Source organism: Phacochoerus africanus, chromosome 7, assembly GCF_016906955.1.
Source record: "Phacochoerus africanus isolate WHEZ1 chromosome 7, ROS_Pafr_v1, whole genome shotgun sequence".
In the NCBI taxonomy this organism is placed as follows: Eukaryota; Metazoa; Chordata; class Mammalia; order Artiodactyla; family Suidae; genus Phacochoerus; species Phacochoerus africanus.
The window spans coordinates 55,139,365-55,157,173 of NC_062550.1; positions in this window are offsets into that span (position 1 = coordinate 55,139,365).

Consider the following 17,809-nt stretch of genomic DNA (forward strand, 5'->3'; position numbering starts at 1 on the left):
GTTAAAATATGACTGGTTGACATAACACAGATTATATTGTCTTCATAAACTAATGTTGGGAGATTATATTGGTACCTAGAAAGTTGGAGTTCTCCTGTGGCACAGGGAGTTAAGGATCCGGCATTATCACTGCAGTGGTTTGGGTCACTGCTCTGGTATGGGTTTGATCCCTGGCCCAGGAATTTCCACATGCCATTGTTGTGGCAAAAAGAAAAGAGAAAAAAAAAGTTAAGAATATAAGAGTTTTGATTATATTGCTCTTTTGATCCTATTTGGCAGAAAAAAAAATATGAGAACGTATTATGAGTGAGTTGCATTAAATATTCACTACATGTGCAACCCTGAATATATTTTCTCCTTTGAGCTATTATTATTTAGTAATTACCTTAAAAAAGAATTCATTTTTACCTCTACGTTTCATCAAAATGTAAAAGGGCTAACAAAAAACGCATAAAACTTCATAAAACACATATCGAATTAGCCCTTTGATAAAATGTAATTAACAAGCTCCATAAAGCCCAAGCATCCCAGTGTCATTGAAGATCCCTTCTGGAATTTTGGTATCTTGTGATTCCTGAGATAGATTCATGCACTAGATTTGTACAATGGTTGGTCTATAAATTTGGAGCTTCTGAAAGGCAAAACAGAAATGGCCCAAACTGATAATGTGTAATTAGATCAGGGCTTCTTAACTGAGGTGATTTCCATCCCCCCACCCCCACCCCCGACAATCCGGTGACACTTGGCAATGTCTGGAGACATTTTTAACTGTCTGGTTTGGAGGGTGCTACCACGCATCTAGTGGCCAGAACCCAGGAATCCTGCTAAACACCCCACAAAGCACAGGTCAGCCCCTCACTACAAAGAATTACCCACTCAAAAATGCCAATAGGGCCCAGGCTGAGAAATCCTGGATTAGACCAAAAGGACATTTTGATTGTTCCATATTGTCTGCATTTAAGGGTACATGTACATGCTCAAGTCATTTAAAGCAGGACTACAAGTTAATGATAGTGTTTTCTTTAAGCAGATTCTAGTTTGGCATTATTTTAAAGTGACAATTCATAGGTATGCCATATGTCTTCCCTTTTCTGTGGTTAGATAGATGTACCTAAACCCACGAGTATGAGTATCTGTGCTTGTGTGTGTGCATGCGTGGGTGTAGCATAAAGTTATTTGTATCTATCCTTATTGAAATATCTGTATTTCTAAGTGAAGACCTTCCTAGATTTATTTTGCAGAGTACCCTGGTGTACTCTATTACTAGTAAGAAGTTGAGTTCTAAACTCCATTATTTTATTTTGCTTATTTGAAAGTGAGACTGTCAGTATTGAGCCTCATTCTTTGCCATATTTGGTTGATGACATTTTATTATTTCTGACCTTAAGATTCAGCTCAGAAAAGATGCAGGTTATGGTAGACACCTTCAATAAGGAAATATTTCATCATTTTTGAGGCATCTGCCAAGAGAAGTTGTCACCCTCTAAATAACATCAGTCTAATTTTTAAATTGCTTTTTAGTGGCAAAAAATAGGTTGCTTCAGAGGAATCAAAGAGGAGGTGAAGAGACTGAAAATGAATGCTCAATGTGAATTTTAATTGTTAGTAACTTCAATTATGAATTGCATGGATGCCAAGGATCGTGAGTAAGGATGACTTCTGTTTGATTTTAACTAGACTTCAGTAAAATTAAGATAATTGAAGGATTAAGTCATTCCATAAGAAAGAAAAGTAATTCTTTACATGAAAGATTTTAATATGAAGGAAGACACTGGACATACATGCTTTATATAGAATATTTGACAAAAGGTTTATACAACATTGCACATCTCAACTGCAAGTAACACAAGAAGTTAAGGAGAGCTTCCTGGGTTTTGTTTCCACAAAGTCCACTTTTAGTTGTTTTAACAAGGGCAAATGATCCAAAATGATCCAAATGATCCAAAGTGACAGATGTTCAAATAGGGCTCCGTTTGGCTTTGTGATATCTTATGCCCTTTACTTGGCTAAAAATCATTGCTGAGGTTAAACATGATTTGTACCTGAAACAATGGGCAATGTGGCTTAAAAATCTACATGGAAAATAACTGGGAAAATCCTAGGATTCTGAATTTGGAAAAACAGTCTGACATTAGTCAAAAGCTTTACAGGGGTATTCTAGATGATTTCAAATAGAAACTATCAATAATATTTCTTCTGGGTAGCAATATGGTGAGGTTGTGATTTTATTACATATTACCTCTAATTTGTTTGGAAAATTAGCCATCCATAGTTTTAATTTTTATGTTTAAAAGTACTGCCTTGGAGGAATTCTCTTATGACTCAGCAGGTTAAGGATCTGGCATTGTCACTGCTGTGGCTCCGTTTCGATCCCTAGCCCTGGAACTTCCACATTCCTTGGGTGCGGCCAAAAAAAGGGAAAAAAAAATATTCTTTCCATTTATTTAAAAAAAATTTTTAAATGAAAGTACTGACTCAAAATTTTTAAAGGAGAAATCCTTGCTAGGAGGGACCAAAGAGCAAAAGATGTCATAGTCCACTGAAAACTTGAGAGAGTGCTTATTGTGTTTATAAAAACATTCCCACCAAAACCAGGCAATAGCTGCTCTCTGGAGAGTTCCAAAGATCAACAGCTGTAAGGACTTTGGTGGGAAATTGAGGACAAGCATGTGGAAGAAGACTTGAAAACAACACTATGCTCTTTTATTTCTACATCGTCCCAGTATACAGGTTGATTCTGAGGTGATCTGCTTTTAGTGGGGACACATCAAGAAGGAGAAGTGAGCAGACAGTTGCAGGGCACCTACACCTTAAGTCAAGCCTCTTACAAAGTGAGCTGTAACTGCACGTAAACATGAGTCGCAGTTTTGGCAACTTCAGCGAACTGTGTGCCGGGGCGAGGAAGAGGCAAGTGGAAGGGGAAAAAAGCCAGCCCCCAAGCTTTCAGCATACAAAGGGTCAGAGAAGTCTCTGCTCTTGGCCTTGGCTTTCCAGCACAAGCTCTGTCCACTACCAGGAAAGCTGGCCTAGTTCTGCAGTCGAGCTAGTATCCTTGTGTTTAGAGAGTTGATATGGAAATTCACTGAGAAGCTTAAAATTTTACATTGCCTTAAACATTTGGGGGAGGGTAGGATGGTGGGGAGCTTAAACTTGTACTTTCTAAATTGGTATCTGGTGACAGAATTCTGGTCATCCTGACCAAATTAAGGCCCTGCCAGTGTTTATTAAAAATGGAGGAGTTCCCGTTGTGGCTCAGTGGTTAATGAATCTGACTGGGAACCATGGGTTCGACCCCTGCCCTTGCTCAGTGGGTTGAGGATCCGGCGTTGCCGTGAGCTGTGGTGTAGATCGCAGATGCAGCTTGGATCTGGTGTTGCTGTGGCTCTGGGGTCGGCCTGTGGCTACAGCTCTGATTCAACCCCTAGCCTGGGAACCTCCATATGCCTCGGGTTCGGCCCTAGAAAAGGCAAAAAGACAGAAAAAAAAGAAAAGAAAAAAAAATGGAGCTTTTTTTCCCCACTCAGATGCATCTTCTAAGTTCTTAAAGCTGGGAAGATAGCAAATATTCTACCAGTTCACATATAGCCTCTTTGAAAGCCCTGAGATTATCCTAAAGGCAAGCTGAAGCCTAGACTGTTTATAAACTCCTGGATAGAAAGCCCCAGTATTTAGATTGAGCACTCTAAATTTCCCATTTTGTAAATGAAAGGAGATTGATGAGAATCTACAATTGCTATAGCCATTTTTCTTCCCATCATAAGAAAATGGGCACTACTGGCTTTACCCCCAGCCTTGGCTCGTCTTTGAATTTTTTAACTGCATCCTAGAGGTGAGAGATTGGAATAAATACATGAATGGAAGACTCATTTAAACATGACACAAAACCTCTTCTTGTCATTGCAATAAGGAAAAATATATGTTTCTGTTTCCTTCTTCTGATTTTCTGGTGCCAGCATTTCTGATTTCTTGCATTGCTAACCAATAAGGAGTAAATAACTTATTATAAATTGACTTACAATACTTGTGAGCAATTGTATGGGCCATAGCCCATAACTGTAATTTTTTTAAAGCACAAAAATGGAATTATATTTTGGTCATGGTCACTCATTTACCTACCTCCTGTGTTGGTACTGATCTCTATGTTGTGCTAAAATCCTTTCTGATTTGCTTTCCTATTGAGGCTGTGGGATATAATCAATGATGCGAAGCTATCTGGGAGTTTTATAAAATAATATCTAAATGTATTGATCCAGTCGCTTTCTGTTTCTATATAATTTGATTTTCTCCAGGTATTTGTCATTTTAAAAGCTTTTCTTTTCCATGATACCATTAAATATCTAAGATGTGTGCTTTTTAATCCCAACAAAGAAAAATCAGGAGATAGACATGTTTGCTTTTCTCTACACAGTAAGAGAAATGGAAAATTGTTTTTTTAAAAAGAAGTTTAACAAAAAAGATAAAAATCAGGGAGGGATCTTAGCGTGTAGTGAAGCAGACACCACAGAGGTTTGCTGTCCTTGCATAAGTCCCAAGAATAGAACCTTTGCAAAACGTGTTAAAAGAAATATATTGTTGTGCAGTCATTGTGGCTAATGATGGAAAGACACTAGAGGAAGCAGCCTGTGAGCCAGAGTTTGAGACCCTAGGGGAAGAAAGCAGAAGTGGTACCTATTTACCTACTTGGAACCTCACTGTCTAAAAGCTTCCCCACTTCCTGCTCTCTCCAAGTTGGGCTGGTCTGGATATGCAAACACTGTCATTCTCATACCCTTCTTCCATCTCCACTTGGACACATACTCCCGCATGAAGATTATTAGTTAGATCCCCTGTCATGATGAGGCAGCGATAGTAGGAAGTATCACCTTGAACTTGACCCTTTGAAACTTGGTCATTATATGCTATGTATCGTGTTGGCTTTAGTCCTCTACTCCTGCCATTACCTCAATAAAAGGCTTCTGTATTTGTTATTAATTAGGCAGACACCGATTGTCTTCTCCCCTACTTTCTAGTGTAAATGAGCCCGCGCGGGCGCACACACACACACACACACCTTTTGCATTATTTATGCTCATCGAAAAGAGAAAGATGGCTGACCTGGTGGGGGTGGCAGAGGGTGCCTTAACTTTTTCTGGCTTCACTCCCACTTCCTTATGTATTTCCTTTATGTTCCCTTGTCACTTTAGAGGTGTAACCATGTTTGTTCCAAGTTGTATCTTGATCATCAGCAAGAACTCTTATAAGTGTAGTGAATGTGACTATTTTATATAAATGCACAATAGTATATAGGCCTTGGAGATGTCTGATAATAGTATGTAAATATTCTTTGTTGATGTAATAGAACCTTCTCGTAGGGAACGCCTTAGGTGACAGCCACAGGAGAACACATAGACTAAAAATATTTGTCTTTCCTACAAACATTTGAATTGCTTGTCTTTCCAACAAATGCTTGAATTATATAGGAGGCATGCAATTTTTTTGTTTGTTTGTTTCTCATTCTTCTTAAGCACCAATAAATACTTTGGGCTTTCTAGTGGTAGGTGAGTAGAGACTTCTCTTTCATAACACATAGGATTCACAATTTGTGATGATGAATGGCCATTGGGGACATCACAGTCAGAGACGCAAAAGGAAGGGGCAAGAACAGACAGGGAGATCACCATGGACAAGTTTGTCTAATTTTTTAAAAGTTTGGAGCCTTACTAGAACTCTAGGTACCATACGACATATTTAGTCTGAAAAGCTTTAAAAAAGAAAATTTCGCTTTAACTTGATTATTGCACCTTTTGCATGTAAGCTGTTTTTCGAAAGCAAATTTGCAGAGACTGGAGCTAAGAAGTATGTAGAGAAATTCACTTTTTTTTTTCTCATACAGTATTTATTGTCTGACTAAGAGTCTGTGGATGCAATAATTCTGGAAAAGATTTTAGATTAGACTATAAAATTGAAATCATTTTGAAAGTGTACCTGGAATTATTTCTTCCTAATGAAGCCAAATTCCACTGGTAATAGGTAAGGGGAAATATCAGTGTTCTTCATTTCTTCTTTTTTTCAGTTCTGTATAAAACGTAGCAGGTAAGAAAAAACTTTAAGTGGTACTTTTTATAGTGACTTGAGAAAACAGTATCTCTGCTGGTTCTGCTGAGCTGTTCTTTCCACAGAGTCTAAACGCAATGTCATAAGAAGAGGTTTGCTGTAAAAACATGTCTTTTTCTTTTCTGTGTTCATTGTAATTATGGCTGGTACTGAGAAGGTTCAATAAGTCTCAATTTCTCTACCTCCCTTACTTGGAGAAATTTTGGAAATATACCCTGTGAATAAAATGATTTTTTTAATAGCTTGTGAAGTCTTTTTTATTTCCCTGAAGCATATGGGGTAATTCTATTTCCTTGTCTAGTCTTCATTTATTTTGTAATCACATCAGCTATACTGATTTTTTTTCATGCTATTTAATGAGAAAATTATTTTAGAAATATAAAATTATAAGTGATATTAATAGAATATAACGACACTATTTGAACCTATTAGGCAGGTGAAAGTCACTATCTATTAGGCAAAATAAAGTAGAAAGAAAATTGAACGATTTATTTACTGTGGTATACTTGGAGGAGACTATTTTTTCCAGTGACAAAATTTTTCTTCATGTCCTAAGTCTGTTGGGAGACATGTTTCTACAATCTTTTCTTAGCCTCTCTGCTTCTATTTTCTATGCTGAAAACTCCATCTTGTCCTGCTTTACTCTATATTCCTGTTTGAAAAACAGTCGCAGTGCTGGTAAATAACTTAAGAACAAAGACCTAAAGGCATAAGTTATTCATGTGGTCAGCTGAATGAGGACATAATGTGTTGGTCTAGGCATGCTGGACCTGTGCAGATAGGCATGCCATTTGCACAGCATGATATGCCCTGTTAAAATAAGAGGAAGAGGAGCCTCAAGGCTGCAGGGGGTTTATGAGGGGCCGTTAGCAGGATATGCATCAGCAAGGAGAATGAGGTACAAACCTAGGCTCACTGGGTTGCCACAGATGGGCACACAATGATGATTGTCTAGATACTATGCATGGACAGCTGACACCAGGCTTCCTCAATGCTAATGACTGTTTCATGCCTAAAAGGTCAGAGGAAAAGCTTAAGTAGCTACCAGCTGTGTGATTTTTGAAATAATAAAAAAACTATATCCTGCACCTACAGCCCCCTCCTCATTTGACATAATCCTAAAGAGCACAATAAAAGCAGTGTGGTTTTGAGGCGGTGCTCTTGGTCCCTGAGACCTTGAGTCTCCCGGTTCTCACCTTTGATTAAAATAAATATCTCTGTATTTTGTTTTATGTTAATCTTAAGTTTCACAGCACCTATTTTTCAGCCCTCACCTGCTGAGCTGGTCTCGGCACGAGTCAATACCGATATGCATGTACTAGAGATACTTTACTAAATTTCTAACAAGATTCAAAATATTTAGATTCCCCTGTGCTCTTATGAATGACTTTGACAAGCCCGAGTGTGCCTTCTTGTTTGAATTACTTAGATAATTGCTTCAGAGTCCCGTTTCCCTTGAGATCTGGTGGCCTCGTTCTGCCACTTCCTCAGTGGGAGAGATGTCAGGAAGAGTGACCTTGGTCCACCCTTTACCCTGCATTTCTCCTTAGAAATTGATCAAGGTGCTTTGTCTAGATCTCCTTATTAATTCTCTGACTTGGCTCTCACATAACCGCTTTTGGGACTACAGCTATTTTTGGAAAGGACATTCTATTACCTAATGCTAAATCTTCATGGTGTTTAGCTGAATCATTGTGGGGAAAAGGGCGGAACTCCAGCATAAATGTGAGTTGCTCTAACCTAGTCTCAGATCACACAAGGAAAATAGATTTCACTTGTTTTCACCAACTATCATTAAGTAAAATAATCTAGATATTACCAAGGCCTGCTGTTCCACTTTGTTTTGATTTAAGCATTCAAAAACAGATATTAAAAATCCAAAGGCATTAATTACTCGAGAGTTCCTAAACTAAAAGGAGGGTAATTACAAGTCCCAGACTATAGTTTTACTTGAAAACTTATTATTTGGATATACAGTTAGATCCTTGATGACATGAAGGACTAAAGATGTAGGATGATTGAATTGAATCTTGTGAGGTTCATTGTGAGGGGTCAGGAAACCATGGGATTAAATTGAGACCACATCTTATTATTCTTAACATTTGTAATTCTGTGACATATCATCTAGTTTCTGAAAATGTGGGGAAAACAAGCCCTTTGTTACTTGTTTTACATAGATAAAATGAGACATTTCTTTCCTCCACAAGAGTCATGATTTCCAGGCATGAATTTAAAAAAAATCAGCCTCAAAGTTTGGGAACTTTTTCATTATAAACAATGTGATCAAAGTTACATTACAAGGCAATCAGTGGTTTATTGGTTTCAAGACAGACTTCAATCAAGAAGATTCCTTTGTGTGTGGAGAAAGAGGGGACATTTAGAATGGAGTATGGCTCAGTGGAAGTGAATCTGACTAGCATCCATGAGAGTGAAGTTTCCATACCTGGTCTAAGTGGTTAAGCATCCACCATTGCCATAAGCTGTGGTGTAGGTGGCAGACTCAGCTCAGATTTGGCGTTGCTGTGGCTGTGGTGTAGGCCAGCAGCCCCAGCTCCAATTCTCCCCCTAGGCTGGGAACCTCCATATACCTCAGATGCAGCCCTAAAAAGACCAAAAAAAAAAAAAAAAAGAATGGAGTATGAGTATTCATTTGGTGGTGGGTCCACTGTAATCAACAGCCCACCAAGTGGATTGCTCATCTCTTGGGAAATGTCCGGTTCAGCCTTACTCTGTGCTATTAATGGTTGGGCACTCAGCAGTGATGGAAGCCAGATTATTGATTCCATGCTTAGCCTCCATACTTGCTACAAAAACAACTCTGGATAAAGCGACCAAGAAAGTAGTGGTAATTGAGAAAAGAGATGAACTGCTATCTATTCAAAACACAGTTTTGTCTTATAAAGTTAAGACTAAGACACAGCAGTTAATGCCTTGAGAGGTCAAATGTGGTTGTCAGTGCTTTCCGTCATGGAGATGCAGCCATTTCTTCTCACTGAAATAGACATTTATTCTAGATTTGTCTTTCCTATCCTCAATGCTTCTGCCATCACCACCACCTGTGATCTTACAGAATGACTTACATACCATATTGGTATATACAACACATGATATTCTTTTGACAAAGGACGTACTTAAAAGCAAAAGAAGTGTAGGAAGGAGTTTATGCCTATGGAATTAGCGAGTATTCCTTTTTACTGTATTATGGAGAATATTCATTCTTAGTGGGAGTGATATTGCCTCCACAAAAGGCACAAGATTGTTCTAATGTGCAAAAAATCTTAGATATTACAATGATCAAGGGGGAAAAAAATCTTTAAAATTTCCTTGGAATGAGGGTGGGGAGATAATGGAAAAAAAAAAAACAAAAACGGAAACACTGACCAAAAAGCAATTGCCTTAAGAAAAGTTGGCAGCCAATAGAGATTCACTTGAAGGATCATTTGAGAGACAATGTCTTAGGAAATTGTGGTATGATCTTACACAATGTGGTGTGTGTTTTGGACAGTGGCCAATTTCTCCCATATTTAGACATTTGCATCATATTTAGAATATTTGGATCTGGGGACCAAAGAATGAAACTAGGAGAGACCCCCACAAATTGCGATTATGTTGTGTTTTTATTACTACTTAATTCAAAATGTTTTCTAATTATCTTGTGATTCTTCTTTAATCCATGCAGTTTTAAAAATATGTATTTTAATTTCAAAACCTGTGAAGAGTTTACTAGTATGTTTTTGTTATCTCAGAAAATATGCTAGGTATGATTTAAGTTTTTTGAAATTTATTGAGTCTTGCTTTATGACCAAGCTTCTATGAGCACAGTTGTTGGCGAAAGTATACTAAAAATATTTATTAGGCCAAGTTTATCCTTACTGGCATTTTATCTATTTGCTCCATCAATTGCAGAAAAGGAAGTGTTCAAGTCTCCAAGTAGATGCCCATTTCTTTTTTAGTTCTATAAATTTTAGCTTTATGTATTTTGCAATTCTGTTATAAACCACATACTGTGAGGAGTCTGACTCTGGGCCAAACAACTGTCTGATCCTTTATGCCTGACCATAGGTAATTATAAGGCTTTGGCAGGCCTTCTAGGGAGAAGCTATTCTGTCCATATCAGATTTGTACAGAGCCAATGTGTTCGTTTTCTGGAGTGAATTGCAGTCAAGGGCTTAGGACCTCCTAATACAGCCGTTCTCAGAGGCCTGTCGGCCTTCCTAGCCCAGTGCATATTCTCCTCATCAGGAGACTAGGCTGAGGCGCTTTTCTCCACTTTAACTCAGTACCTTTCCACTGCTGGCCCTTCTCTCTCTCCTTTCTCCTGGACCACAGGTAAAGAGGCAGAACTCTTTTGTTTAGGGCAGGAAGAGGAGTTCCCCATCTGCACTGCATCCATCTGACTCCCGTTCAGTGCCAATTCCATGAGGAAAAATGAAACCCTTAGGAACTGGTTGTTGGTTTTGCCTCTTGTTTGCAGGTTCACAGTGAGTAGAGGCTTGCTTGTTACTTTCAAACTGGCTCATTGTCCTAACTGAAAACCTCGACAGCTGATCTTGAAAAACTTTTTAAAACTGTTATAGTTGCTTCATGAATTGACCATTTTTCACAGCTTTCCCCTGTTATACAAAAGTAGAGCATTCCTACGAAAGCTTCTATAATCAGAAAGGGCATAAAGTGAAGAAGCAATTACCTTAGGAGATATCTTGAAAACAGATGCAAGAAATAAATCGAGAGAAATCTCAGATGCTCCCAGATACCATTCAAAGCTATGGAGCTTAATGCTGACATGCTGAGAGTAGTTCCTGGGGAAGGAACTTGGTGGTGCCACTCTCACTGTCTAGGATGTATGCAGACTCTATAACAGCTCACTGCAAAACAAAAGCTGAATGCTACTTTTGCTTTTTGCCTTTTTTGGTAAAAGCTAAAATCTTCTTCAGAATTCTTTCCATTAGCAAAAACAAATAGTAACCAGGTCTTTTGTAGAAGTAAGGTGGTGTAAAACAAACTTTTGAAAAGTGGGAGACACCTATATTAATATTTATAACTATGTAAATATTATACTATAAATAAATATCAAGATAAATATATTAATTTTTTTCTTTACATCTGGTAATAAACCTTGTTTTGAAATCTACTTTGACATTACTAAAGACAAGGTTTCTTATGATTAATATTTTCATGGTATATGTTTTTCCATCTTTTTACTTTAGCCTATTGTATTTATTTTTAAAATGCATCTTTTGTATAGGTGGGTCTTGTTTAGCTTTGTATCTATTTTGACAATCTCTATGCTTTAATTGAAATGTTTAACCCCTTTATACTTAAAACAGTTGTTGATATGGCTGAGTTTAAGCCTGCCATCTTGCTATTTGTTTTCTATTGGTTTGCTCTGTTCCTTTTTTCCTTCCATGCTGCTTTCTTGCTTTCTTTTAGATTAATAATGTATTTCCTTAGTGTCTTATTTGTCTCCCCTATTGGCTTTTAATCTGTGCTTTTATTTTAGTTGTTGCTCCAGAAATTATAAAATGTACCTTTAGTCACAGTGTAACCTGAATTATTATTATACCACCTCATATATAAAAAGTTTAAGTCACTTTACTCTCTCCCTTCTGTCCTTTTTTACCTATTATCATGTGTTATGAACTAAATGTTTACATCCTCCTAAAATTCATTCATTGAAACTACCCCAAAATGTGATGGTATTAGGAGGTAGGGCTTTTGAGAGTAATTAGGATTGGATGAAGTCATGAGGGTGGAGCCCTCATGAATGGGATTAGTACACTTATAAGAGCCACCAGAGAGCTTGTTTCCTCTTCCTGCTCTCTACCATGTGAAGACACAACAAGAAATCAGAATCAGATATTTGCAACTGGCAAGAGAGGCCTCTCTAGAACTTGACCAGCCTGGCACTCTGATCTCAGACTTCTAGCCTGACAGAAATGTGAAAAATAATTTTTTCTTTTTTTCTTTTTTCTTTCTTTCTTTCTTTCTTTCTTTCTTTTTTTTTTTTTTTTTGCTTTTTAGTGCCACACCTGCAGCACGTGGAGTTTCCCAGGCTAGGGGTCGAATCAGAGCTACAGCTGCGAGCCTACACCACAGCCTCAGCTACAGCAGGATCCGAGCCACGTGTGACCTACATCACAGCTTTCGGCAACACCAGATCCCTGACACACTCAGCAAGGCCAGGGATCAAACTTGCATCCTCACGGATACTAGTCGGATTCGTTTCTGTTGTGCCATGATGGGAACTCCAAAAAATAAATTTTTATAAGCCCCTCAGTCTATGGTACTTTGTTATAGCTGCTCAAAATGACATGAAGACAAAATGTATATTACTACCATGTATTTTCTAAACTCCACAATATAATGTTGTTGTTTTTGCTTTGAATACTTGAGAGTCTTTCAAAGAAATTGAGATATTAAAATATACTTTGCATATTTACCCCCATGTAATTTCATGCTTTATAATACTTCCTATAGAACTGATATCATTTCTCAACAGCCTGAAATCCCTTTAGCTTTTAAAGTAGGACTGGCAGTAAAATTCTTTCAGCTTTTGTTTCTCTGAAAATGTCTATAGTTCATCTTCATTTTTGAAACATGTTTTACTGGGTGTAGAATAGAGCTTGACAGCTTTTATTTTAACATTTTAAATATGTCATTCCATTGTCTTCTGGCTTGCCCTGTGATGGATGAAGATTTTGCTAAAATTATTTTCATAGTGTATGTGATGTTAGCTTCTTTTTCACTAACTTCTTTTAGAATTTGTTTTATCTTTGGGTTTCAGCATTTTGACAGAGGTTGTTACCTTTGGATTTAGTAGCAGCAGAATCCTCGGTTCTAGGTATCACCAGAATGTGCAAAACTATGTGAGTTCTTGTGTTTTTTTCAGGCCCAGCTTAACTAAACTTTTTGCATTAAAATCATTGTGGTTGGTTTAGTAGGGAGGAAGATGTCCAGCTAAGTAAATTGTTGTTACTCCTGAGGATTTCTCCAGTCCCATCTGCTCCAATGGCCAGCACCTTATTGGTAATTATCATTGCCAATAATATTGGCTTGCTATTATTATCATTATTATTATTATTATTATTATTTAACAGACAAGCTACATTTTAGTTAAAAAAGAATTGGGTTGCTTCAACTAGAAATTCTCATCCTAAGTGAAGTAAGTCAGAAAGAGAAGGACAAATACATATGATATCATTTATATATGGAATCTAAAATGTGGCGCAAATGAACTCATCTACAAAACAGGAACAGAGTCTCAGACCTGGAAAACAGACTCGTGGTTGTCAAGAAGGATGGGAGAGAGAGTGGGCTGTGAACTGGGAATTTGCCATTAATAGATGCAAAATATTACATTTACAATGGATAGACAATAAGGTCCTACTGTGTAAACAGGGAAATATATCCAATCTCCTGGAATAGACCAGGACGGAAAATAATATTTAAAAAAGGAAAAAATACGTTTATTAGTCATTTTGCTGTAATCAGAAATTGGCACAACATTGTAAATCAACTATATTGAAAAAAAGAATTAGGTTGAGTTGCTAATACATTTTAACAACTTTATTTAGGGGTACTTTTTGCACCATACAGTTTATCCATTGTAAATGTACAGTTTGATGATTTTTTTTCGGTAAAATGTATAGTTGTGAAACCATTACCACCGTCTAGCGTTGTAATATTTCTATCATCCCCCAAATTTTCCTATTTCAGTAGTCAACTCTCAGCCCTAACCCCAGACAAACATGGATCTCCTTTTAGTCTATATAGTTTTAGCTTTGCCTTTTCTGGAAACTTTACATAAACGGAATAATAAAATCTGCCATCATTTGTGTCTGTCTTCATTTAGTAAAATATTTTTGAGATACATCATTGTCATTGCCCGTATCAGTAGTTTGCTCCTTTTTATTGCTAAATAGCATTCCACTGCATGCATTTAACACATTTAGCTTATTAATTCAACAGTGGACGAACATATGAATTGGTTTAAGACTTTGGCTATTTTGAATAACGCTGCTATAAATGTTTGTGTTCAGGTTGCTAGCTCACATGGTAAGATTTTCGTTTTAAGAAACTAATAAAACTGTTTTGAAAAGTAGCCATGCCACTTTACACACCCATCAATCATAAATGTATAACTATTTCTTCACATGCTCAAAAACAATTGGCTTGTTGGTCTTTTAAAAACATCCATCTTGGGAGTTCCCGAGGTGGCTCAGTGGTTAACGAATCCAACTAGGAACCATGAGGTTGCAGGTTTGATCTCTGGCCTTGCTCAGTGGGTCAAGGATCTGGCATTATCGTCAGCTGTGGTGTAGGTTGCAGACGCGGCTCGGATCTGTCATTGCTGTGGTTCTGGTGTAGGCCGGCGGCTACAGCTCCAATTCAACCCCTAGCCTGGGAACCTCCATATGCCACGGGAGCAGCCCAAGAAATGGCAAAAAGACAGGAAAAAAAAAAAATATATATATATCTGTCTTGGAGAGTGTGTAATGACATCTCTTTGGAGTTTTAATTTTAATTTTCTTAATGACTAGCTGAGTATTTTTTTGGTTCTTATTAGCCATTTATGTATCTACTTTGGTGAAATGTCTATTAAAATCTTTTGCATTGCATATTTTGAGGGGGGGTGTGTTTCCTCTTATTAGTTCTTAGATTTAAAAAATATATATGTTGCATGCACATCTTTTTTCAGATATAATATTTACAAGTATTTCCCTATGAGATGTTTCATTTTCTTAATTGTGTCTTGAAATGGTCTCTTAAAAATCAGAACATTTTCATTTTAATGAAGTTCAGTTTATGTTTTTCCATAAAGATAGTGCTTTTGATGTCATCTGCAAATAAAGACACATATGTTTCTTTTTTTTTTTCAATAAATAGGCCTTTAATTTTTTTCTGTCTTTTTTTTTTCTTAGGGCCACACCCAAGGCACATGGAAGTTCCCAGGCTAGGGACTCCAATCAGAGCTGTAGCTGCCAGCCTACACCACAGCTCACAGCAATGCCTGATCCCCAGACCACTGAGCGAGGCCAGGGGTTGAACCCATGTCCTCATAGATACTAGTCAGGTTCGTTACCACTGAGCCATGAAGGGTACTCCCAGTATGGCTTTAATTTTATTCTTACCTTATTGAACTGGCTAGAACCACAAGCACAACATTGAATAGGAATGCTGAGAATGGACATCTTTGCCTCACTTCGGATCTTTTTTCTTTCCTTTCTAGAGCTGCACCTGTGGCATATGGAAATTCCTAGGCTAGGGGCGGAGTCGGAGCTGCGGCTGCTGGTCTACACCACAGCCACAGCCAGAGCCACATGGGATCTGAGCCACATTTGCAATCTACACCACAGATTGGAGCAATGCCTGATCCTTAACCCACCTTGTGAGGCCAGGGATCAAACCACCTTCCTCAGAGAGAAATCGTGTTCTTAACCCATTGAGCCACAATAGTCACTCCCTCCCTCCTCCTTTGCTTTCTGAAAGAGACTATCTAGTGTTTATATTATTTATTCACTAAATTGTTTATGGAATCCATTAGAAAACCATTTAGGCCTTTATGGGAAGGATTTTGACTACTCATTCAAATTTCTTTCCTTAATAGAGATTTATTCAGAATTTTCATATCTATTTTGTCAATTTGTATAATTTGTCTAATTCTTGGCATAAAACTATTAAAGATATTCTGTTATTATCTTTTTAATTTCTCTAAGGTCTGCAGTGTTATCTTCATTTTTATTTATGAATGTATAGTTTATGTCTGTTTTTCTTCATGATCGGCCTAGCTAAAACTTGGCAATTGTTTTTCTCTTTGCAAAAAAGCAACTTTTGACTTTATAAATCCCTTTTTTAAAAATGTCATTTCATTTATCTCTGCTCTGACTCTTCTTTCTTTCCCTCTGCTTTCTTTCAATGTGTTTTGTTCCTGGAGAGATAACGTGCTGTAGACGTTTAAATAATGATTACTTCTCATTTGTGCATCAGGGAGTTCTTTGAGGAAAAGGTAGAACTCAAAGCTGGATCTTAAAAGCAATAAATTGTGATTGTGTGGAGATGTAAGAGGGAAAAGGGATGATAAGGAAAGACATTCTATGAAGAGGGAATAACACAAAGAAAGGCAGGCAAGTGCAGAATACATAGGAAATAATGGGTAGCCCATATTGTAGAATAGAGAGAGACCAAATACATCAGCAATAACAGTTAATTTAAATGTAATAAAGTCTGCAGTTGGAAGACAAATGTCCCATATTTTGTTGGGTTTGTCAGATTGGAGTTTGTGTACGTTTAACATATGTTGAAGTTATGCTATTAAGTCCAGTTTTAGAATTGTTATATCTTCCTGCTGATTGAATAGGTTGAGTTTACTTTAGATTACAAGGAAGCTTCAAAATAAAAGAATAAATTAATATAATTAATCAAATTAACCAGATCAAAAAAAATGTCATTATTCTACCAAAAGTTTAAGAAAATCATGAGAAAAAAATGAACAATTATTCCTGATTTTTAAAAAACAACCTTGTCATTAAGAATAGAAGATAATTTGGAGTTCCTGTCATGGCTCAGTGGTTAACGAATCTGACTAGGAACCATGGAGTTGCGGGTTTGATCCCTGGCGTCACTCAGTGGGTTAAGGATCTGGCGTTGCCATGAGCTGTGGTGTAGTTTGCAGATGCGGCTCAGATTCCGTATTGCTGTGGCTCTGGTGTAGGCTGGTGACTACAGCTCTGATTCAGCCCCTAGCCTGGAAACCTCCATGTGCCTCAGGAGCAGCCCAAGAAATGGCAAAAAGACCAAAAAAAAAAAAAAAGAATAGAAGATAATTTTAACTTTATAATGGTGGCTCCTTAAAAAACCTGTATCAGGTGTTCCTGCTGTGGCACAGCAGAAAAGAATCCGATTAGTATCCATGAGGATGCAGGTTTGATCCCTGGCCTCGCTCAGTGGGTTGGGAATCTGGCATTGCCGTGGGCTGTAGTGTAGATTGTAGACATGGCTCAGATCCTGCGTTGCTGTGGCTGTGGCGTGGGCCAGCAGCTGCAGCTCCTATTAGACCCCTGGCCTGGGAACTTCCATATTCTGTGGGTGCAGCCCTAAAAATCACACACACACACAAAGATACAGCAGAAATAATTGTTAGTAGTGAAACACCACAAGTGTGCTTGGGCTTATCAGACACAACTTAGAATAGATTTACAAGGAGATCCTGCTGAATAGCATTGAGAACTTTGTGTAGATACTCATGTTGCAACAGAAGAAAGGGTGGGGGAAAAATGTAATTGTAATGTATACATGTAAGGATAACCTGACCCCCTTGCTGTACAGTGGGAAAATAAAAAATAAATAAATAAAATAAAATAAAAATAAAGTGCAACTATAGGAGTTCATATTATTCAACACTGTCCTTAGGAATCTAGATGGTAAAATAAAAAATAAATAAAAATAAAATAGTTTGAAGGGAAAAAAACTCTTAAGAAAATAGTAGGAAATCACCCCCCCATCACCAATCACTTACAATATTTGACAAATATTGTAAAATTAATACACAAATTTAGCAAGGTTACTAGACGTAAGATCAGCACATGGAAGTCGGTCAGTTTTATTTTATATCACTAGTATTTGTAATAACTAGAAAGTACAATTTGAAAAATAAAATTATTTTACTTCATAGCAACAAAAATAATGAAATGTCAGTACACAATAAGCACAACAAAAT